The sequence below is a fragment of the Uranotaenia lowii genome, chromosome 2 (assembly GCF_029784155.1).
Source record: "Uranotaenia lowii strain MFRU-FL chromosome 2, ASM2978415v1, whole genome shotgun sequence".
In the NCBI taxonomy this organism is placed as follows: Eukaryota; Metazoa; Arthropoda; class Insecta; order Diptera; family Culicidae; genus Uranotaenia; species Uranotaenia lowii.
In genome coordinates, this window is record NC_073692.1 from 374292137 (window position 1) to 374317201 (window position 25065).

Below are 25065 nucleotides of genomic sequence, written 5' to 3' on the forward strand. Positions count from 1 at the left end.
AAGACAATAAGACATGCAGATCAAACTCGACGACCTCACCGAAAGCTCCAAGCTAGCAGGTCTCAAAATCAATGTCGGAAAGACCAAGTCAATTAAAATCAACACAGTGAATCGTTTCAATTTCGTGGTAGCTGGGCAACAAGTTGAGAAAGTGGAGAAAGTGCTTCCAGTATCTTACGTCTGATGGTTTTACCAAGAAAGACATCGAAGCCCGGATCAGAAAAACCCGATTTGCATTTGCGAGTCTCCGGAACATCTGGTGCTCACGTCAGATATCTCTGCGAACGAAAATTCGAATCTTTAACTCAAACGTCAAATCCGTATTGCTGTACGGGTGCGAAACTTGGTGTCCATATGCGGTGACGACGCGAAAACTGCAAGTTTTTGTGAATCTGCGTCTTCTGCCGGCAGCGCTGTTTGGCGTAGTCACATAGTCTATAAGGCGTAGTTTGGCGTAGTCGCAAAGCCTATAAGGTTGCTCAGTCGTGTGACATTAACACGTTCGTCGCCACGGCACCCATATTCGGGTGACGGGTGTACTTCCTGGGGGGCCCCGTCACATCAAAAAGCGTGTGACGCTCTCTTACTAGAGTTTACCGCTCAGCTTCGCCACACGTTTCAAATATGGGAGTTCTCCCTCTTTACTTTCTCTCTCTGAAAATTTCTTTGGGCCCGGCTAGTAAAACTACCAAAATGAGCGTGGCGACGAACGTGTTAAACCGAGGCGGGGGTCAGTTTCGTATGTTGTTCACTACGGAGAGTTTTGGGCGCATCTTCCCAATCACCAGATAGGTTTGACTCGATGTTGGCAGAACTCGTCTTTTCCGTTACTGGTACTTCTGAGTGCTGTGCACGTTGTTGATGCTGATGTTGAAGAACCGACCCTTGATTCTTAACCGGCACATTCGTGGGTCAATCGGCCACCACCCGATCACGCGCTTTTGCATCTTTCCCACCACTATAAAAGCTGATCCAAGCTCATTTGTGTTGCCGCAGCTCTGGTAGGTTGTATGACCAGACCATATCTCGGAACGTACGTACCGTACAGATCTTCCAGCATACCTCCTGCAGTGCTACGATGACGAATTTGCGGCTCTTCAATTCGTTGGATAGAGAGAGAGCATCATTTTGTATATCGATTAAATATCAAATATTCAATCGATATACAAAATGATGCCTTAAAACGACACTTTGTATCGCGATAAAATAATTGTATCATTTCATTCGGGAAACGAAAGTGTTTGCTATCTCTGGTTACCTTTAAAAGTCCTTCTCCATTATTGAGAACTCATCAACAGTTGCCTTCAACAATTAGTTTACCCCCTTAAAGTACTATAAACATGTTCGTTTATACCTATGAATGTATATATTTTTGTTCCTTAAACTCAGCTGTTTGCCAATCACAACACTAGTGCAAGTTTAAGCCACATGCGGTTGCTTACTTGCTCCTACCTACTAGGTAGTAGTTTGCTCTGTGGAAAACAAAACCCAAGCCCCGTGCAATCACATCCGATAACGATCGAGTTACGAAAGATTGATAGATGATGAATCTCACCTAGGAGCTGATACGAAGCAGCGTGACTTATAACAACAACAACAGAAAAAAAATGGTAAAATCCTTCGCGTGGTAAACAAACCCACTACTGACAAATACCTACTTACACCCAAGTAGGTACAAATATCAGTATCAGTTAGGTGGAATCGGTGATGGAAATAATTCTCCCCGCTGAGATCTGAAACCGTTTTCGATGGATGCTTGCATCCTCTAGCGGAACGGAATCATCGGGTGTGTCACGATGAGGCCCCATCTTTTGGGACTGAAGACGCGAATGAGTTAACATCCAATGCGTGAGGGAGCCTCAAAAAAGTCGACCACCAAATAATGCACCCACGTGATTTCATCTAAAAAAAACCTTCAAAGGCGAATGATGAATTACCTAGTGTTTTTCTCATTACGATGCGCGGTTTACTAACCGACTGTTGCCGGTGGAAGTGCGGGCTGTCGTTGTAAAAAAGTGTCTTTTTGTGCTAATTGTCACTCTTCTTCTAAGAGTGTGGAGAAGATACACGGGGGTTTGTGTGACAGAAGATGGGTTATGTGACATAGATAACAACGATATAACGCGCTTGTGAAGTGCCCCTGTACCTTTCACCTTTGATATGCGATACTGCGGACTGCGGTTGATAACTGCGATTAAGCAGCCAGGCAGCGGCGTAACTTACGCCATGAATGCGGTCACCCACCACAACTCACGCGTTTGATTGGTTAAATAATTGCTCACATTAGTGGGTAAATTAAGATGCATATTTTTGAGAGGTTCGCCAATTTGGTCCATAACATCGATATTATCAACTGTCCAATTAATTGACATCATTTTGGAAATTCAGAATAGGTTTATTAACTCAAATTTTCATTCTCAAAATTTGAATTGCACTAAATTAAGTAATGAGCTCAGTGTGAGCTGTATGTGCAAACAATTAAACTGCAACTTTATTAGCATCATTTCACGAAAAAATTTCAATGTCATAATACCTAACTTCAAAGGCGGTAATAAGTTTGTTGACAAGATATAAGATGCAGGTGCTGAATTTTGAGGCTTTATTACTCAAACACGTTATACATATGTTGAACAGTATATTTGATAAAAAAGATATAAAATTTGGAAAATCTTTCAAATTCAATCACCTTTACAACTATTCTTGTTTGTATTAAATTGCTCAAATTGCACGGAGTAAAACTAAATATTTTTCATTTCATCAAGTACTTCTGATCACTGATACACTGAAAAATGTTCAAACAAAGTATCTGAACATTTTTTTTTCAAAAGTCAGGGACTGGTGAAATAAAAACCAGAATACGTCAACGTAACGTAAATTTCGCTCAAAGTAGTGTCCTTCTTTTTGGCCGTCGATACACATTTTCACTTCAGTAATGGTATCTAATGCAGATCCTTACTACCGATTTTTTCATCACATTCTTGAAAATCAGGCTTATTTAAAAAAAAACAGAGATATCCAATGGCTTATCAGGCTGTCAAGCTGAGCCTCATATGATGGCAAAACCTGAAAAATCAGGCACATTGGCATTTCTACCCACGCGTATTGACGATAGCTCGTGAAACTAGCAATCGCTAGTGTAGAGTGCTGTTATGTAAAGACCTTTCTGAGAATACGAATGAAACATAAAATTCTATTCTACCCCTGACACCTGCGTTTTATAACAGGTTATGAGCAGAGCTGCCAACTGTTTTTCAAATAAAGGCTGGAAGATTTTGAAAAATAATATTTGTAAAAGTCAGGATCTTCGTAATCTTATATTATTTTGGTCACCAGATCTTAATTTTGAAGATTTTATACTGCTCATTACTTTACTCGTACAATCGTATAATACACCGATATTTCTTCCACTATCGATCCCGTGGGACGTTCTATTCATGTTTCACACACATCTTCGCAGAATTTCTTTTTCTAAATATCTTCCACACTTATCAATATTTATAATTGCCTACCGTAACACCTTAAAAAAAATTAATTTATTTTCTTCTATTGGAAAATTTAAGCGCAAACTCAAAAGTCTGGAATTCTCTGGAAGAAATGTCAAAAGTCTGGAAGTCTGGAAACCTGAAAAAATAGAAGGCAGAAGGTCAAAAAGCTTGGAAGATTAAGACAAAATCTGGAAGGTTGACATCACTGGGAGGAACGAAGAGTTTGTGAGAGGAGTACTCTCAAGTTCCAGACTTGTCCAGAGCGAATGTCTCAGCTACCAGCACAGAGAAGAAAGCCAGTGGAGATATGTTATTATTTTGTTAAAACTTATTTGTCAATTCAATAAATCATCTCAATCTGTCGAAACGCTTACGTTTATCAATTTTTATCGAAAATCCTTCGGGGATTGTCAAAATTTTGTCAAATTTTAAGTAATTTTGTATGGTTCCCCCCCCCCCCCCCCCCGTTATTTTGGAGTAGGAGAGGCTTGAAAGTATAATAACCATTTCCGGTCTTGAAGACGGCTACATGCCAAATTTCACGTTATTCGGTTCAGAAATTTCGGAAAATGTTCGAATTGTGCCATAATCTTAATAAATTTGGGGTATGGGAGCCCCCCTTCTTTAAGTCGGAGCGGTTTTAAAGTATTTTAAAATCCATCTCCGACACCAAAAAATCTTACATACAAAATTTCACATTGATTGGTTCCGTACTTTTCGAGTCTACAGGGAAAAGACAGAAAAACATTTATATAAAGGGTGATACGGTCAAAATTTGGTCAAGGGAAAACGCGTGTAAATCGGTGAAATCGTTTTTTTTTAAATCACATTAAATTTCTTTTTCTAGTTTAATTAGTATATAATTCAGGAAAAATATTCAGTTAGGGTTCCACTTTTCCAAATCCGAATTGCCGGGCCTTACGCTTTACCCCTGCCATCAGATTTTGTACAGCCACCTTGTCCACCTTCTTCGCCGCAGAAAGCCAGTTTGCCTTGAACTGCTGCTCGTCCTTAGCAGGTTCTACTTGACAATAGCCCAGTATTTCTCAATTGGGCGGAGCTCTGGCGTGTTGGGAGGGTTCTTGTCCTTGGGAACCACCTGCACGTTGTTGGCGGCGTACCACTTCATGGCCTTTTTACCGTAATGGCAAGATGCCGAATCCGGCCAAAACAGTACGGAACAACCGTGTTTCTTGAGGAAAGGCAACAGACGTTTATTCAAACACTCTTTCACGTAAATTTCTTGGTTGACAGTTCCGGAAGCTATGAAAATGCTGCTTTTCAAGCCACAGGTACAGATGGCTTGCCAAACTAGATATTTCTTCGCGAACTTTGACAGTTCCATGTGCTTGAAAATATCTGCTACCTTTCCCCTTCCTTTTGCCGTATAAAACTCCTGTCCCGGAAGCTGCTTGTAGTCGGCTTTGACGTAGGTTTCGTCGTCCATTACCACGCAGTCAAACTTCGTCAGCATCGTCGTGTACAGCCTCCGGGATCGCGCTTTGGCCGTCGTATTTTGTTTATCATCGCGATTTGGAGTCACTAACTTCTTGTAAGTCGATAGTCCGGCTCGTTTTTTGGCTCGATGCACGGTTATAGACGATATTTACACCCAGCTTATTTGCGGCATCTCGGAGAGAGAGGTTAGAGTTTCGCTTGAAACTACCGGCAACTCTCTTTGTCGTCTCAACGGCTTCCGGTTTTCGATTTCTCCCCGATCCAGACTTCTTGGCTGTCTACAAACGTTCCCCAAACACTTTAATTACATTTGTAACGGTTGATTTGGCAACTTTTAGCGATTTTGCCAGCTTTGCGTGCGAGTAGCTCGGATTTTCGCGATGCGCGAGCAAAATTTTGATACACTGCTCTTCTTCCTTGGACGGCATTTTGAGAACTGAAGAGTGAATTCCAGAATCAAAATAGGAGCAACATTCTACACATACACACCTTCAAAATGAAAGGTGTTCAGGTTTTTTAAATGCAAAATTGAAAGAAATACATCAAGTTGATATTGACCAAATTTTGACCGTATCACCCATTGGGTGTATTAACACTTTCGAGACCCTTTGTTGATTTGCAGCAAGCAAGGTCTCATAATAGTGAACAAAACAAACCACAACTTTCGGGCTGCACCATTCGATATTATTTTCTCTCAGAAAATAGTCCATAACTCGCAACATTATCGGAAATTTCAAGCTTTTCCAACGGTGAACTTAGTGTCTCAAACAGGCCATAAAAAAAGTTGATCCCAAGTGAAAACAGCTCTATTAAAAATGGAATAACGTAAAACACAGTTGGTTTTATTTTGGTTTATAAACATTCAAAAAAACATTCAAGCGCAATCATAGTTTTAAAATTTCAAGCTCAGTACTTGTCACCATCAATCGAAATTTTGGGTCCTAAACTGGAAAGGAAACAAAGGTAGAAGCTAGGATTTCCCTAATTAAAATCACAAGCAGAACACAAAAATTAAGAGTTAAAAAACAAAGGCAAATTCTAAAAAAAAATGTTTCAAAAAATGTCTTAAGTTTGACAATAAAATTCTTTGAATTTATTTGAAAATAATATAATTATAATAATAACTTTCACCGATAAATTTAATTAAGATAAAGTTAATTTATAATTCACGGTTTTATTTCAGCATAAATTGAAATATAATATGGAGATGAAAAAGAAAATTTTTTGGTGTCTGTTTTAATGACTGATTCGGTAGATTTTAACGTATTGAACTCGAATATTTTGTTAGATTTTGTCAATCATACAAATTGTTTATTGTCTATTCAATTTTGGAATAATATTTTCATGACGATGATGATTATGCATGGTTTTTAAAAGTAAAATTCTACAGTTTTTTTTTTAATTTGGAAAGATAAGTATTTTTGACATTACTAGAAAAAAGTAAAAAAAGAATTAAAAAAAATTTTTTTTAAAGTCTGGTTATCAATTTGATTTCTGCTTTTAAAAATATGCTAAATTCAATTTGATAAGGTACTTCATATTTCTTAAAAAAATCATTAAATCATTAAATACAAAATCATTACTTCACAGAATTTGAAAAAGAAAACAAATAGAAAACACTGTTTTCGCAGACGTCAAAATTACTTGAGGTCTTGGAGAAAGTAAATAAAGGTTTTATGTTAATATTTTTTGTAATGTTTTAAAGTTTTGTCAGAAAGGGTGCAAAATTCTCTTGAATATTTTTTAGCTATTTTCTAAAGTTTCAGGGCAACAAAATAAGCTATTAAATTCTTTGCAACTCAGATAAATGCGAATTTTTTTGGCCTTGTGTAATTTATCAAAACCCTTTCAAATGTGAAGTTGAAGAACAAGAAACACAAAATAAAATTGAGGCTATAATTGATTTTTTGAAAAATATTTTGTACTGCATGAAATTTGTAATGATAAAACGATTTTTTAAATTATAAAAGTGATTAGAAATAAATTTATAAATTATCTTGTTAAGATTCACTTCCTAATAAAACCAATTTTAAAGACGAAGTAGGTTTTTTGTTTGTCGATATTTGAGCACTGATCACACTGACATGACACTTAGAACATAAATTCAAAGATTTTCTGTCTTATTTTTTTGGTAATTTTTTGTAGGTTCGCAATACCGACGGCAGATGGCGAACCTGAAAAATTTGACATAAAATGTCCTGTTGGAAAAAGTACCTGCTTAGCCCGATTTTATCTTAGAAATTGCCTGTTTTTTTTTTTTTTTGTTAAAGTTGGGTGGCATTTCCTAACTGGGATAGCATTTCTTCAAATCGATCGATTCTCACTCTGGAATCGATATTGCGTACTGTTGGAAAAATTATCCAGAAAACGAAATCAAGTGTCCAGTCAGTATGGTCAGTGATTTGAGTTTCAATACAAAAAGTTTATTTAAATTCAAAATTTGTGTCAATTCGTGAATGTGTCAAAGATGAAATGTCCTAGGCTTATAGTGATTAAGGATAAAATATTACCGGAGGCGAGCCAATTTTCTGACATGTTTGTTAACACTTATTTTTAAACTTATTTAAAAAAAATTGATTTCGTGAACTCAAAATTTTCTTGGAAAAAATCTCTCTTAACCCCCTCCCCTTAAATCACTTCGAGTTCCACGATCGCTGGTGTGGCTTAGTAGAACAAGTTCTACATCGCCAATTGTTGTTACTCCGTGATTAACCGAGGCCATCAATTTTGTTCAGAGGTCAAAAGAATGGTGCTTAGGATTAGCAGCTCATTCACACTGCACAAAACTAATGCTCTCTCTCACTCTTTGAACGTCAATAACGGCGCCGGTCACGTCCTAGTAGTAATTGGATAGATTGGAAAAAGAGAAAGGGATGAAAGATCTATTTTGTGCATTTGGACCGAGGTTACCTCTGCATCCTAGCAAAATAAATTTGGTTGGGACTGGGATAAAAACAATTGATTGGGAGACACTTTTGACTAGTGTTACGGTGAACCATAAACATTATTTTACTAACTCTTAATAGGGCCGATTGGAAGCTTTCAGTTAATAAGGGTAGATGAGCTTGATAAGTTAAAAAATTAATTATTATCGCAAAGTGCTTTTTTTAGAACACTCCCAGTATCTTTCCAAATCCGTATTGCTGTACGGGTGTGAAACTTGGTGCACATATGCGGTGACGACGCGAAAACTGCAAGTTTTTGTGAATCGCTGCCTGCGGAACATCATCCGCGCTTGGTGGCCTGGCAACTGGATCTCAAACGTTGAACTTCATCGCCGGTGTCATCAAAAGGCGCTAGAAATCGAGATTCGGGAACGTAAGTGGAGATGGATTGGGCACACGCTGCGAAGAGATGAAAACGAGATTTGCAGAGAGGCGCTTGACTGGAATCCAGATGGGCATCGAAGAAGCTCGTGGCGGCGAAGTCTAGCCGCTGAAATCCGCACAGTTGACGAGAACCTTGGCTGGCAGCAAGTGAAGACGCTGGCTCCGGATCGCCAGCAGTGGAGATCTTTTATCTCAGCCCTATGCGCCGGTCAATCGGCGCTGGACCCTTAGAGAGAGAGCCAGTATCTTTCCCCAACCTAAATTTAAAATAGAAAGTCTTTAGTATTACCGTAAAATCAAGAGGCATATCGAGTTGACGATTTACCTTTTTTTAGATCTCTATGTTTAAAACCTATTCTCAATTGTGCCAAGTTTAGCGGTGATAAATGAACATTGATGATAAATAAATTTTTAAAAAAAACGGTTAAACGCCATACATTTTAAAGAAAAGATATTGACAAAACCATCGCACAAAAAAGGTCTTTAGTTAAAAAAGCTCATCGGTCGGTGATTATAAATAGTTCTGAATTCAAAGTTTATCTAATTGCCACTCATTTGAAATCCAAATTCTTAAAACAATTTTGAATACATTGAATTCCAGAATCTTTTATCTCAAATGCCAATTTCAATCGATATTGTCAAAAGAAATAGTCAAACAATCATCGTAGCTATTTTTACAATTTGGAAAATTACATTTGAATTGAAAAAAAAAATCAATAAGAGTTTAAAACCTGAAACCTCTCCCGTATTCACTGCCTTGGTATAATTGAAAAATACGAAAAAAAGTAACATAAAGGAACGGGCTCACAGGAAATGCCAAATAAAATGTCAATCCTAGAGTTGAACGAGTCCGCTTGGAAAACTGGTGCTCCTATCTTCGGTTTTCGTTTCGATGGATCTGGTTTCCGGAACAGAAGCAGCATTTTGGGAAAGTTTTTTTTTACGCAGCGGACCTAATTTGGTCCGCTTTTCAACCGACGACTACTCCGACCTGAAACGTCGAGAACTACCTACTATTAGTTCAAAAACTAAATTTCGGTCAAAAATCGAACCGGAAAACCAACCATTTTTAGGAATATCGGCTAAGTCCCAGAAAGTCGATTTTTGATCAACATTTGTTATTCGAGATAACATCAGATTTCGACGTTTACTAAACATCGAAACCAGTTTTACCGGATAAGTTTTTCAATGACTGTTCGCCAACTCCATCGTTGATATGAAGTCACGAATGACATAAAGATGTTACAACGACAACGAATCGAAACAAAAAATAATCAGCAAATTTAAACGATATCTCAGTGGTTTATAAGGAAGAACTCACTTAAGGGTAGAGTTTTTTCAAGCTTTGAACTGCCCCTACTTTCATAACAGTCCCATATGCAAAAACAAGCAATCGAGAAAGTCAGCTTTTTCTGTTTTGGAATATATTTTTGAGTTGTGATCACAACGTTCAGTATAAACGAAAATCGTTTGATGGAAGATGTTCTAGGTTGTCATAATAAATCGTAAGACCTGAAATTTTCGATATTGGGACATTGATAAGGTCGGAAGCACCATTTTTTATTCGGAAGCACCCATAATATGGGACTGTTATGCGAGCATATTTGAGACCTTTTTCAAATCTACTTGCTTAACAGTCCCACACAGAATATGTTTTGCTCATCAAGCTACTTCCTAAGACTTAAATTTGAGCATTTATGAACTTCTAAACGCAGTTATCAGAAAAAACAAACATATTTTTTGGAAAATATCGTGAATTCCTTAATGTAAGTTCAATCTTTTTAAGATTTTAATTGCATCTGATAGTTTTTCGCTGAGGAAGACATTTCTTCCTTCTTACTGGTATGCCTTCGGAAACTAGTGTGCATAATTCGACATCAAGTGAATTGAAATTAAATGATTCAAAGCAATAAATCAAAGACTATTTCGCCGAAAGAAACATTGAAAAGTAACTAAATCCGTGGTATTTCATATATGGGACTGTTATGCGGGTATATTTCATATGGGACAGTCACGAGTTGATATTTTTCTCGAAATTACTAGAACAAAATCTCTTTTTTTTATTGTTTTATATTGAAGCCCTTTGTTCAAAATGACGAACTGTCAGGTTAGATGAAAAAATGACGAAAATTCATATGGGACTGTTATGCGAGTAGGGGCAGTGAAGTGTTTTATAAATGTTTTCATTAAGCATTTGAATCGTTCCTTGTAAACCTTTGTTAAAAAAATAATGTATTGTTCTTTGGCGAAAACATTACTCACAGCAAGACGGTTTTTAATTGGCACGTTATGGCTTATCAAACAATGTGACTAAGTCGTGATACCTTTTGATAAGGCAAAAAAAATGACAGCAACAGATTATTGCTCGTCCAACCTAATTCCTGTATCTCGGTCGGTAAGAATGTATGTCAATATCGAAAATATTTATTTAAAAAATCAGGAACAAACACAGATTTTCCTACGTCACAGGTGCTCTGCCTTGATGAATGATTAAAAACTATCACACGAATCTACATTTTATTGGAATTTTCAGCCTGGCTCCAGCAGAGGTAGAGAAAATTCTACAAACATAAGAGACGCCAGGGAATCTTATTTATCTGTTGCTTCATCGGCACCTGTGGAAGCTATTTCAGCGAGCAAACCGAGAGGCAGATGACAAATAATGGCGTACCGCAGAAGCGGTAACCGAAATGATAACGAGTCCCGTACCTAGTTAGAGTAGATATCTATCTCAACTATATGGAGCATATTCAAGGAAACAGACACCCACGGTGTGTTTATAAAAAAAAAGTTGAAAAAAAGTAATTCTATTTTTAATCGACTTAGAAATGTAATGCTTGTTCAACTAAATAATAATTTATCAAACTTTTGAAAAAAATTTAAACTATTTTATTTTTGCTGCAAAAAAACCGGGAAAGCTCTTCTTTGGTTCCATGCAACATCTAGCGTTACTATATTCTTTTTTTTATTCTTTAAGTGCTTCTACGATACCGTGCACTGTGTAAAAGTACGCGTAGGTACCAGCACTGCACTGGTAGGCATATTCTTTATCTCTCTATAATAACCACCTACGAGCTAAATATTTCTGCAGCTATTTGACTTTGGTGATGCTGCTGACTTAGTCCTATCTTGCCAGAAAAACACAAAAAAAATGAGGGGCCTATTTGAAACCGGGCGGAGACACATCTTATCAAAGATAAAAATTGTCAGCTGACCGATTGCCTACCGAGCACTTTCAAGTACTTACCAGACGATTACTAATCATGCACCTCGTTCTTCGTTGATGATGATTGTCCAGGAATCGACGGGCTTTTTTCTCTGACACTACAAAGAGCTTTGTGGTTTTTTTCTGTGCAGCTACAAGTTACAGGTCTTCCAAGGTGTAGAGTTTGCTTCTTCACGAACAAGCTAAATGACGTCGTCGCAGCAATTTGTTATCACTAATTTTTTTCCTTAGACGTACGTGAGGATGGTTCAATCAATCGAACTCACCGATTGCGCGTACCTTTTTAATTTGATTTGTTCTCTTTTCGTGTGATTTTTTTTCTCAGTTGAACACCTAGGTATAACCTTGAACTAGTATATTGGACGATTGAAATTTTCGGGAACAAGGAATTGCACTTAGGATGGTTGCGAACACTTGACGTTACCGTACGCCCTTAATTGAATTTGGCGTTTTTCTTAGCCTGAGAATCAGCTGCAACGGTTAGAAGACGACCTTCCAGTGATAAAAACCATTCACCAACAGGCACTGCAATCATCTTCACCGGCAAAAACGATCCAGATTTGGCCCCGAAAACAATAGTCAGCCAACTATCACACACGAGAAAGAGTAAAGCGAAAAAAAAAAAAACTCGAAGGTGGGGGACCTGATTGCGTAAATTAAATCACTTTTCTTTTCAGCCCCAAAAAACTCGATCGGATTGTCACCCAGCAATGGCTCTCCTTTCCAAAAAAAAAAACTGAAGAAGAAGGCTAAACTCAAAAGCCAACAGCCGATAATTAAAAACCACCAATGAAAAAAAAAATCAAATACTAAACGGTGCGCGCCACGCCAATAAACTTAAAAACTTAGATGATACTGATTCACTTTGTCCGACCTGTGTCTTTGTCGTATTGAAGATGCAACTGACTTTGTTAAAGGAAAACCTCCGGGTATGGATGAGATGGAACGCGAAAATGCAACCGAACCGCACGAGTGTCTAAACGCAATTGAGACGAGTACCTATCCGGTACTAGGAAAACTGGGCTTGAACCGATTCGCGCGCGAATGGCCATTTGACGGCTGTTGGATGGAGTCGTTTGTTTTGGTAGAACGCCGTTGAGTGGGTATTTACTAAGTTTACTATACCAGTGAAGTATCTCTTGTAGAGGCTTAGTTATACTCGCTCTTCGCTCTTGGCAGCTAGCTGTTCTACCGGTTCGGTTGTTGATTGTGGTTCTTTTGGTCGGCGAGGATCACATTTCCTTTTGCGAAGCCTTAGGACTATCGAGTGAGTGTCGACAGTGGAATAGAAAGTTCAGGGGCGTTCTGAGGGAATTTTAGCGTTGGTCTCATAATTAATTAACGTCGATTATCGAATATCATATAAGGGATGAATATATGAATATCAAGATCGAGGTGACACGAGTTTGGAGCAATTTAATTATAAATTTTTTCCTTTCAGGATCAGTAATTGTAACGTGAACAAATTCAAACGAAACATTCTTCGGTCTTTATCATGAAGTTAATCAGGATATAGAGGTAAACCTTAACCCACAGATCAAATGCTCCTACAAAAATAGCATCAAAAGCATTTCAAACATTGAAAAAGTCATCCCAATTCATCCATGTGAGTCAACCCGTGTCCGCTTAGCCTTCTCACGTGGCGGCCGCTCGCCGAATTTTAGCAAAATTATTTTTCGATCGTTCCTGTGGTCACACATTTTGCCGATTTTAATGGTTTTGGATTCAAAGGTTTTTTTTCTAGTTTTTAGATATATAAAATTAAAATTAATTATAAGTCCTAGATGAGTAAGTGATTATTTAAAAACTTAAAAAAACGCAATTTTTAAATTCCCATTACTTCCGACGTATGGGAGTATTTTTTTATTTTTTGAATTTCTTAAGAATCAACCTTAATAAATCATTAATGAAAATTTTAGAGTCACTTGGGAGTTTTGACCGAAACCTAAAATTAATGGACATAAAATTGAATCAAAGCAATCGAAAGATTCCCTTTAGTTCAACCACGGTATAAGAGAAGATTAGATACTGGTATTTTGATAGCAATTTACTATCGTTTTCGATTGATGGCTGTGTATCGTTTCCCTCCCTTATATTATCCGAGTTAAATTATTGTATTTCTTTTTACCTAAGAATTTGAACAACCAAGTATGACCTGGTCCGGTGTCTCCGTTTAAGAAATGAACTGATTTTTTATTGAAAACTAGCTGACCCGGTGTGCTTTGCTACACATTCCAAAAATAAATTCATTCAAATTAAGATTTTTGTAAGCATTTTATTAAGTCAAACCATCATAGTTCAGATCCAACAATTTTGAAATAAGAGCTGCAGCTGGAGTTCCGAATTTCTATTCAAAGATGGAATTGTAGAGAATATTGATAGAGTTATAGTTCAAATTGAGTAAACAGGATTGAAATAACATCAACTGTTGAAGACACTAATAGTCATAGTTATTGAATGCTATAACTATCAGTGTTCTCAACAGTTGATATTATTTCAATCCTGTTTACTCAATTTTAACTATAACTCTAGCAATATTCTCTACAGGTATATATTATTTACTGAAACTTGATCTCTAAATTTGTTTTTCAAGATCTGAAATTTGTACTCTGTTTTTAAAGTTCATAATGACTTAAATAAGGCAAAATTTATAGATTTTCCACCTTTTTTTCCCAAAGTGGGAAGTTACGAACTTCCATAAAAACATTTGTAACATATATTTAAGAGTTATGCCAAATATCCGTACGCAAAAAAACTCTCGTATAAAATATGGTCCCTTCTTTGAAAAGCTCTTTATCTTAAACTTACATGGGAACTCCCCATCTTTTCCAATTTTGTATCCCACTGCTTGAAGAAGGTAAGCTGATTTACCCGACTTGAGTTTACATAAATTTCTAATTGAAAGAAAAAGATTCGAATTGTACTTTATTGAGATAGAATTTTGAAAACCGATCAATAGCGTGAATGGGGACAATTTTTTGAGTATGTTGCTTATGTTCTGAATTATGGGCACTTTCAGCTCCTGATTAGCTTTAGATGGTGTATTTTTTGGAGTAAAAAAAATAAGCTATAGAAATTTGAAAAAAAACGATGAACAGGATTTTTAATAACCATTTTCAAACAGCTTTTTTCACCATCCTCGCCTTCGAAGCAGTTTGAATATCTTTCTTTTTTTCCGCCAAAACTAAGTTAAAAAATGTTTCACCAAACTCGTGGACATGAGATATTTCAGCTTGAAGTTTTCTCAAACAGCACTTGTCATGGTATGAAAATTATCGGTTTTATACAGTGCAAATTCCTATCTTATCTATGTATATAAAAATGAATGTTTGTCTGTCTGTCTGTTACCTATAGACTCGGAAACTACTGAACCGATCATCGTGAAACTTGGCATCTGAGGGTTTTTGGGGCCGGGGATGATTTCTGTAATAGTCAGAACTCCGTCCGATTTAAGGGAGTGGGGGCTTCCATACAAAGTTTGTAGTTTTTCGGAACAAATTAAAGTCATGACATCCATTTTCTCGAGATTTTTTCTTCCTTTGGGCGGTTTGTTTTTCGTCTCCAAGGTCGAGGCGTCGCGAGCCAACGTCGCAAAAGGATAGTAACCATGGCATAGTATACTGATCAGTGGGAATATTTTGGCGCGTATTTCTCAACCAAGCATGTTTTCAATGCAAGGGCTGGCGATATGAAGCCTTGATGTGATTTTTTTCTACTTGATTCCTAGCTCATTTGTACATCACATGGTTATGAATGACGCCTAGATGTGACCCAGATTGACATTTTGCCGATCGAATAAACCATATAGGTACCTACATTGTTTGTTTTTGCCAAAATCTGAAATTGAAAAGGCATGGCATTCGTTTTTAGAGATTTTCTTTTCTTTGAGGGGTTTGTTTTTCGTCTCCATGGCCGAGCACACGTCGTCGCAAGTGGATAGTAACCAAAGCATACTGTTCATTGATCGATGGAAAAATTTAACAATTAGGCGCCTGTTTCTCAACCAAGTTACTATATTTCTTATGCACGTGGGGGCGATATGCAACCTAGATGTGATTTTGCTTGCTTAATTGTACACAGCACGTGAAAATAAATGATGTGACACGGATTGGTATTTTATCAATCGAAACAAAACCAATTGAAAGATTTGCAAAAACAGTTCGTGTTAATGTAGGTAGCATTTGTTGCCTAAAAAATATAAATTTAGTTCTGATGCTAATGAAATAATGGTATGACACTTTGCGGACAATTGAAAAAAAAATACAGAAAGTAAAGAATTTATATACAATTTTTTAACCCACTTTGCCTACAAGGTTATTTTTGAATCATATTGATAACAGAAATATGAATAAAATGTTTTCTACAGAGAAAGATCGGAAACATTTTTTTGAACATGAACAAGTTTTATCAAGCGCCATTTAAATTTAAAATAGATAAAAAAAATCCGATCCGACCCATGAACTGATCAAGAGCCTTTTCCTTAAATTAGATAAGATAGGACTGACGTGTGCATAAGTGAAAGGTTTCAGTGAAATAAAATGATTTTTGTTACCAAGAAGTAAACATTTTTTCAAGGAACACTAGAGCATGTTCAAACGTTCAACTTTTCTCTGTAACAAAATAATAAAAAATATGTTTTCTTCTAAAAAATTGTTACATCGGCCCAAATACACAACTAAAACGAATTTAGAAACGAAAATGGAAACTTATTATTTTTAAAAAATTCTGAAAAAACGTCGTACTTTTAGCTTACATACCAATTCATGTACGTACTTAACATGAAAAGTGTTTTTGTGTTACATTGCTGCATAAAAGAGACTTTTGATCCGCTTCTTTGTTGAAAAGTTAGACTTCAGAACTGATATTCAACTGGAAGCAAAACTTTTATGAGAAATTTTCAGTACACCCTTAAAATGTGAAAAACAATATTCCCTCCTGTCAACTTACACGGTGGGGCAAGGGCAAACGTCGAACTTTTAAGAAATTCATCTTCAAAATGATTCAATATTTTGGAAAGACCAGAAGGAGTATTCTGAATGTTGAAACGGAAGCGGATATTAAAATTTTTAAAAAAAGTTGAGTAACAAACATAAATTTATACTGCAGGAATACTGCAGATATATCAATGAAACTTGATAAAACAAACAAACAGATGTTCATATTAAATCCATTTTAAAGCCATTACTCTGACACATCTGAAAATAAACATTGCATTTACACTTGCCCCAATATACGGGACAAATGTTAACTTAAAAATTGTTTTTGCAACATTTTTGAATATTTGACTTTCAAAGAGAAAATAAAAAACGCTGAAAATTTATTCAGTGATGCAACTGATATTTTTTTTTAAATTTATATTTTTTGCTTTTATAAATTTATAAGATAGGAATTTGCACTGTATAAAACCGATAATTTTCATACCATGACAAGTGCTGTTTGAGAAAACTTCAAGCTGAAATATCTCATGTCCACGAGTTTGGTGAAACATTTTTTAACTTAGTTTTGGCGGAAAAAAAGAAAGATATTCAAACTGCTTCGAAGGCGAGGATGGTGAAAAAAGCTGTTTGAAAATGGTTATTAAAAATCCTGTTCATCGTTTTTTTTCAAATTTCTATAGCTTATTTTTTTTACTCCAAAAAATACACCATCTAAAGCTAATCAGGAGCTGAAAGTGCCCATAATTCAGAACATAAGCAACATACTCAAAAAATTGTCCCCATTCACGCTATTGATCGGTTTTCAAAATTCTATCTCAATAAAGTACAATTCGAATCTTTTTCTTTCAATTAGAAATTTATGTAAACTCAAGTCGGGTAAATCAGCTTACCTTCTTCAAGCAGTGGGATACAAAATTGGAAAAGATGGGGAGTTCCCATGTAAGTTTAAGATAAAGAGCTTTTCAAAGAAGGGACCATATTTTATACGAGAGTTTTTTTGCGTACGGATATTTGGCATAACTCTTAAATATATGTTACAAATGTTTTTATGGAAGTTCGTAACTTCCCACTTTGGGAAAAAAAGGTGGAAAATCTATAAATTTTGCCTTATTTAAGTCATTATGAACTTTAAAAATGTTACGGATAAATTTGAGCAGCGGCTAGACCAGCCAAGGCAAGGTACTCTAAGAGTACGGAACCTCAGGGCCGGCTGGCTAATGGGTAACCGAGGACTTTTCGGGTAAAATACAACAAATCGGGAATTTCATGTTTCTATGTTTTTTTTTTATTAAAGTTTTCTTGTGGCGTGTTGTCTGTGTGTATAAAACAATGTTCTGTGTAATTTGTGGCGTGTATTTGGCTTACTAACCGTGATGTGCTGCTGCTATTGCTGCTGTGTAGCGACGTCGCAATTCCGGAAATCCAGTTCCGGAAGCAGGAGGGCCGTCGATGTTATGGCGTATCGACGGGGTGCCGAAACCGTCGGCGCCAGCGGGCGTTGCTGGACTCGGTGGTTGTAGGCGTCTTCCTTCTTTGGCTTTTAATCGGCCTGCCCACGAGAGTGCCCCGTATCCGGACAGGCCGAGAAGGGAAGTCCTCCTTGAGAGTTAGGGTTCCGCAGAACCCGAGGACGAAGATGCTGATCCTTTACGTTAAGGCGCGAGATCACAAAGGATCTGCGGGCCGACCCGTGCCGAAGACACACCGGTATTCGGGTGAATTCCGTGGACGTTCACAAACACTATACGGGACTACGACTTCACACACGGACGCCTGATTCAGAAGAGCCTCGAAAAACGGAAGCAAGCTTCCTTTTCGGCTTTTTCATTTCATTTTCCAAATATTCCTCCTTTCCTCCCCTGTTAGTTGACAGCAGCCAGCAGTAAAATGTAGCCTACTGTGGTGCTATCTTGGTGTCAGACTCAACAAGGAACATGAATTTTCTAGAGCTAAACATTCAAAACTACAAAAGAAGACAAAAATCAAACGATTTGTAACCAACCGGTTACACTATCCACCACTCCAATGAAAAAATGTGAAAATACGAAGTGTTTTGCATTTTTTTTGTTTCCAGAACAATCCTTCGCATTTATCGAATTGTGGCAGACATATTACATTTAAAACGACAAAGCATAATTAAATTTTTCATTTTTTTAATGTATCTTAAGGGCTAAACATGCATAAAATAATAAATAAAAACAAACTTTAATTCAACGTGCACTGAAAATTAAAATTATTTTAAGACTATGGTGAATAAATAAATAAATAAATGATAAACAGGCCAAATTATAAATAAACGTGCACGAATCATTAAAAGTATCTTACAACTAGAGAATAATAAATTAACGTGGTAATAAATAACACACAACAGGTTAAATTCATTTAAACGTGCATCACAAATATAATCTAAAACTATTCACTTAACTTATACCACTATTGTAATTACATGCACAATCAAGCTTTCAATTTTCACTTTATTTGTTTCACCAAAATCAACATAATTTTAATTCAACAAGCACTAGTTTAAAAAAAAACAATTTAAAATAAACTAAAATATTTATCCCTATGTTGCGCAACACTTAAACGATCGATCGTACTAATTGTTAAACATTACAACAATAATTTTGCAAAATTACACTACCCTATTTACAACACAAAAATATACAGTACCCTATTTGTGAATTAGATCACTTTCAAAATGATCCTCAATAGCGGGCAAATTATCGGCGGGCAATATTTTTACTGATCCAGAACTTGTCATCTCTGACTGTCACAACATAACGTTGTTTACTTATGAGTTTTTTGCTTCAAAACGTGTGTTTTTTTTTTATTCACCGATTTATCACTCCACCGTACAGTGATCGAATGCAGCATGCATCGATATGTTATGGTAAGTATTCATATATCTACATTAGGACGTGTTAGGGTATGATTTTTATTTATTTATTTTTTTTTTAGGTTTACGATCATGAACAAACTTTGGGGACAATCATTGCTGCTCAACGTCGTCTTTTAGCATCAAAAGAGACATGCAGCTGATTGAAAAACATTCCCGGGACACCATATCAATACCTTTGCAGCGAAAGGTGAAATAGGTATGTACTTTTTACTTTCAATCACCATCATGGAATGGTTAAAGTGATATTTTTTTAACAGTTTTAGAGCTGGCCATTGCTCGTTGGGCAATCCCCTCCCAAACACACCACAAAACGCCGCACGATGGAAGAGCCACAGCGGGTTTCCCCTTCCATAGTCGACGGATGCCTGTGTCGCTATAGATTCCCGGATTGATTATTCAGGTTTGTTCCAGTGAATAACCAATTTCAGTGTAATTGATAGGTTTTTTTTTTTGACTAATTATGTTATCAAATCCTCCACATCATTAACGACTAGCATAGTTATCGTAACTCTAGTCCATTGCGGGGTGTATTTGAGCTAATATCACAAATTCTGATTGTATGTTGTTTTTCCTTTTTCAGATCTCCTGCTCGACTGCAAGAATGCATTGGACACCGGCTATTTCCTCCTGGTATGCTTCTTGAAGTGTGAAGTTACCCCATGAATCACTCCAGAACAACTTTCCAGGTCCAGTGTAAACCCTCTAAGTACGAACAGCAGATACTAGAACATAAAAAGAATAAATATTACATAGAAAACATCGATTTACAAAACACTGATATCACAGTTTAAATTTCCTTATCACATTCCAAAATCACAGAACCTTTTTCAAGCCGTTTTTTTTTTAATTTATTCAACCCTGAAGTAACCATTTGATTATTTCTTCCGAACTTTGGCGAATTTAGCTTCTTTGAAGTACGGATCTAAGCGAGCATCAATCAGACACTCGATCATCCGCATTATTTCTTCCTCCATCCTGGGATCGCTAGTCTGATCAAAAGTTTTGTATCCTGATGAACTAGAATTGTAATTCTTTCTGTTGGGAGGCTTATGTTTCCAATAACATCCATCACTTAAAGATCCTGCTGTAGAATCTAGCTGATGTAGTTCGGGAGCTCGGTTAGGGGATTCAGAAATATCAGACGAAAAGTTCCAACTCGAATCTTGCGAGTTGGAATCGAAATTTGAATGTGTAGGTTTAGGGTTATAACTTATAGGTTCATGTTTACGGTACTCACAAGTAGCGATGATAGGCAGATGTCTAGTTTCTGCATCTCTGCACAGGACCTGAAGATCCTGATGTAAAGCCTGCATGAGCTTCCGACTTCTAACCAGATCGATCGGTAAAAGTTTTCCCTCTGCCTTCATCGTGCTCCATATGGCCAGTGATGATTCCAAATCGGCAGCTAACAACTCCACCGGGTAATTGGGATGCGATTGATTTACCGGACACGGCATCTCCGCAGATTCATCACTATCCGAATCATCGGCGTCGTAGTCTGTCGATTGAAACTCCACTGGCACATATTTCACCTTCAACTTTCTACGTTTTGTCATGTTTGTTTTGATTTGACGAATTGGTAATCTGACAATTTGCTATGTGCTGCAAAGACTACAGGTGTGGGTTAAAAGTGTTGCCATAGCATTTGAAATTAAAAATTGTGCAAAATAAAATTATGCTTTGTTAAAACATGGAACATACATCATAAAATTTAACAAAATACGCGAACAACCAAAACCATCGAATTCTTCGGTGGGAAAAAAGGTTTTAGAAACGGATTAAGGTCCTTCTTCTGGTCGAGACCTTCACAAAACGCAAAACATCATACTCAGCACATTTTTCCAACAAAATAGTGGGATAATGTACGGCGACAGCCATTCGTGGATCGCACGAATCCCTGCCACCTCCCGTTAGAAAAAAATCCTTAGATTTTTGTATTCTACGCGGTCGTCTCTTGGTTACCTTTCGCGGACTTTTAGTTGGGCGCCATTTGTTACGGATAAATTTTAGCAGCGGCTAGACCAGCCAAGGCAAGGTACTCTAAGAGTACGGAACCTCAGGGCCGGCTGGCTAATGGGTAACCGAGGACTTTTCGGGTAAAATACAACAAATCGGGAATTTCATGTTTCTATGTTTTTTTTTTTTATTAAAGTTTTCTTGTGGCGTGTTGTCTGTGTGTATAAAACAATGTTCTGTGTAATTTGTGGCGTGTATTTGGCTTACTAACCGTGATGTGCTGCTGCTATTGCTGCTGTGTAGCGACGTCGCAATTCCGGAAATCCAGTTCCGGAAGCAGGAGGGCCGTCGATGTTATGGCGTATCGACGGGGTGCCGAAACCGTCGGCGCCAGCGGGCGTTGCTGGACTCGGTGGTTGTAGGCGTCTTCCTTCTTTGGCTTTTAATCGGCCTGCCCACGAGAGTGCCCCGTATCCGGACAGGCCGAGAAGGGAAGTCCTCCTTGAGAGTTAGGGTTCCGCAGAACCCGAGGACGAAGATGCTGATCCTTTACGTTAAGGCGCGAGATCACAAAGGATCTGCGGGCCGACCCGTGCCGAAGACACACCGGTATTCGGGTGAATTCCGTGGACGTTCACAAACACTATACGGGACTACGACTTCACACACGGACGCCTGATTCAGAAGAGCCTCGAAAAACGGAAGCAAGCTTCCTTTTCGGCTTTTTCATTTCATTTTCCAAATATTCCTCCTTTCCTCCCCTGTTAGTTGACAGCAGCCAGCAGTAAAATGTAGCCTACTGTGGTGCTATCTTGGTGTCAGACTCAACAAGGAACATGAATTTTCTAGAGCTAAACATTCAAAACTACAAAAGAAGACAAAAATCAAACGATTTGTAACCAACCGGTTACAAAAACAGAGTACAAATTTCAGATCTTGAAAAACAAATTTAGAGATCAAGTTTCAGTAAATAATATATACCTGTAGAGAATATTGCTAGAGTTATAGTTAAAATTGAGTAAACAGGATTGAAATAATATCAACTGTTGAGAACACTGATAGTTATAGCATTCAATAACTATGACTATTAGTGTCTTCAACAGTTGATGTTATTTCAATCCTGTTTACTCAATTTGAACTATAACTCTATCAATATTCTCTACAATTCCATCTTTGAATAGAAATTCGGAACTCCAGCTGCAGCTCTTATTTCAAAATTGTTGGATCTGAACTATGATGGTTTGACTTAATAAAATGCTTACAAAAATCTTAATTTGAATGAATTTATTTTTGGAATGTGTAGCAAAGCACACCGGGTCAGCTAGTAAATTTATAAAAGCAAAAAATATAAATTTAAAAAAAAAATATCAGTTGCATCACTGAATAAATTTTCAGCGTTTTTTATTTTCTCTTTGAAAGTCAAATATTCAAAAATGTTGCAAAAACAATTTTTAAGTTAACATTTGTCCCGTATATTGGGGCAAGTGTAAATGCAATGTTTATTTTCAGATGTGTCAGAGTAATGGCTTTAAAATGGATTTAATATGAACATCTGTTTGTTTGTTTTATCAAGTTTCATTGATATATCTGCAGTATTCCTGCAGTATAAATTTATGTTTGTTACTCAACTTTTTTTTAAAAATTTTAATATCCGCTTCCGTTTCAACATTCAGAATACCCCTTCTGGTCTTTCCAAAATATTGAATCATTTTGAAGATGAATTTCTTAAAAGTTCGACGTTTGCCCTTGCCCCACCGTGTAAGTTGACAGGAGGGAATATTGTTTTTCACATTTTAAGGGTGTACTGAAAATTTCTCATAAAAGTTTTGCTTCCAGTTGAATATCAGTTCTGAAGTCTAACTTTTCAACAAAGAAGCGGATCAAAAGTCTCTTTTATGCAGCAATGTAACACAAAAACACTTTTCATGTTAAGTACGTACATGAATTGGTATGTAAGCTAAAAGTACGACGTTTTTTCAGAATTTTTTAAAAATAATAAGTTTCCATTTTCGTTTCTAAATTCGTTTTAGTTGTGTATTTGGGCCGATGTAACAATTTTTTAGAAGAAAACATATTTTTTATTATTTTGTTACAGAGAAAAGTTGAACGTTTGAACATGCTCTAGTGTTCCTTGAAAAAATGTTTACTTCTTGGTAACAAAAATCATTTTATTTCACTGAAACCTTTCACTTATGCACACGTCAGTCCTATCTTATCTAATTTAAGGAAAAGGCTCTTGATCAGTTCATGGGTCGGATCGGATTTTTTTTATCTATTTTAAATTTAAATGGCGCTTGATAAAACTTGTTCATGTTCAAAAAAATGTTTCCGATCTTTCTCTGTAGAAAACATTTTATTCATATTTCTGTTATCAATATGATTCAAAAATAACCTTGTAGGCAAAGTGGGTTAAAAAATTGTATATAAATTCTTTACTTTCTGTATTTTTTTTTTCAATTGTCCGCAAAGTGTCATACCATTATTTCATTAGCATCAGAACTAAATTTATATTTTTTAGGCAACAAATGCTACCTACATTAACACGAACTGTTTTTGCAAATCTTTCAATTGGTTTTGTTTCGATTGATAAAATACCAATCCGTGTCACATCATTTATTTTCACGTGCTGTGTACAATTAAGCAAGCAAAATCACATCTAGGTTGCATATCGCCCCCACGTGCATAAGAAATATAGTAACTTGGTTGAGAAACAGGCGCCTAATTGTTAAATTTTTCCATCGATCAATGAACAGTATGCTTTGGTTACTATCCACTTGCGACGACGTGTGCTCGGCCATGGAGACGAAAAACAAACCCCTCAAAGAAAAGAAAATCTCTAAAAACGAATGCCATGCCTTTTCAATTTCAGATTTTGGCAAAAACAAACAATGTAGGTACCTATATGGTTTATTCGATCGGCAAAATGTCAATCTGGGTCACATCTAGGCGTCATTCATAACCATGTGATGTACAAATGAGCTAGGAATCAAGTAGAAAAAAATCACATCAAGGCTTCATATCGCCAGCCCTTGCATTGAAAACATGCTTGGTTGAGAAATACGCGCCAAAATATTCCCACTGATCAGTATACTATGCCATGGTTACTATCCTTTTGCGACGTTGGCTCGCGACGCCTCGACCTTGGAGACGAAAAACAAACCGCCCAAAGGAAGAAAAAATCTCGAGAAAATGGATGTCATGACTTTAATTTGTTCCGAAAAACTACAAACTTTGTATGGAAGCCCCCACTCCCTTAAATCGGACGGAGTTCTGACTATTACAGAAACCATCCCCGGCCCCAAAAACCCTCAAATGCCAAGTTTCACGATGATCGGTTCAGTAGTTTCCGAGTCTATAGGTAACAGACAGACAGACAAACATTCATTTTTATATACATAGATTTCAATGCTTTCAACAACATCCAATTTAAGCGAATTACTATTCCTCGATCAATAGAGTGACCAGATTCACACATGTGTAATGCTTTTGCATGTCTAGGATTCTGTGAAGGGAGGATTTTCTTCTTCGAGTCAGATCTAAATAGCTATAGAAATGTGTTCCTTGAATCTATCAATCAGTTTCCTTTTGGTTTGTCCAATGTACACCTTATCACATTCGGAACAACTGATTTTGTACACACCAGATCTGAAGGAGATCCACTGGATACACATTCATCAATCGAAAACGCTAACTGAAGAAGATAGTAAGTTGCTATCGAAATACCGTTATCAGAACTTCTCTTATACCGTGGTGTAACTAAAGGGAATCGTTCGAT

The 25065-nt window shown here is 36.8% G+C and overlaps 1 protein-coding gene and 1 long non-coding RNA gene across 4 annotated transcripts in view; one reads left to right on the forward strand and one right to left on the reverse strand.

Annotated features, from left to right (window-relative positions):
- LOC129745613 (cationic amino acid transporter 2) overlaps window positions 1–12498 on the reverse strand; it is a 75257-nt gene extending 62759 nt beyond the window's left edge. For 2 of the 3 annotated variants that reach the window (XM_055738797.1, XM_055738796.1), the window contains exon 1: window positions 11520–12497. The gene's annotated coding sequence lies outside the window, so the exon portion shown is untranslated. Of the gene's footprint in view, window positions 1–11519 lie in introns of all 3 variants that reach the window. The other variant, XM_055738795.1, reaches the window with a different exon arrangement.
- A 6900-nt stretch (window positions 12499–19398) lies between these two features.
- On the forward strand, window positions 19399–20055 carry LOC129745629 (uncharacterized). Its single transcript, XR_008737161.1, has 3 exons — window positions 19399–19530; window positions 19592–19734; window positions 19915–20055. It is a non-coding gene; the product is annotated as an uncharacterized LOC129745629 (long non-coding RNA).
- The last annotated feature ends 5010 nt before the right edge of the window (window positions 20056–25065 follow it).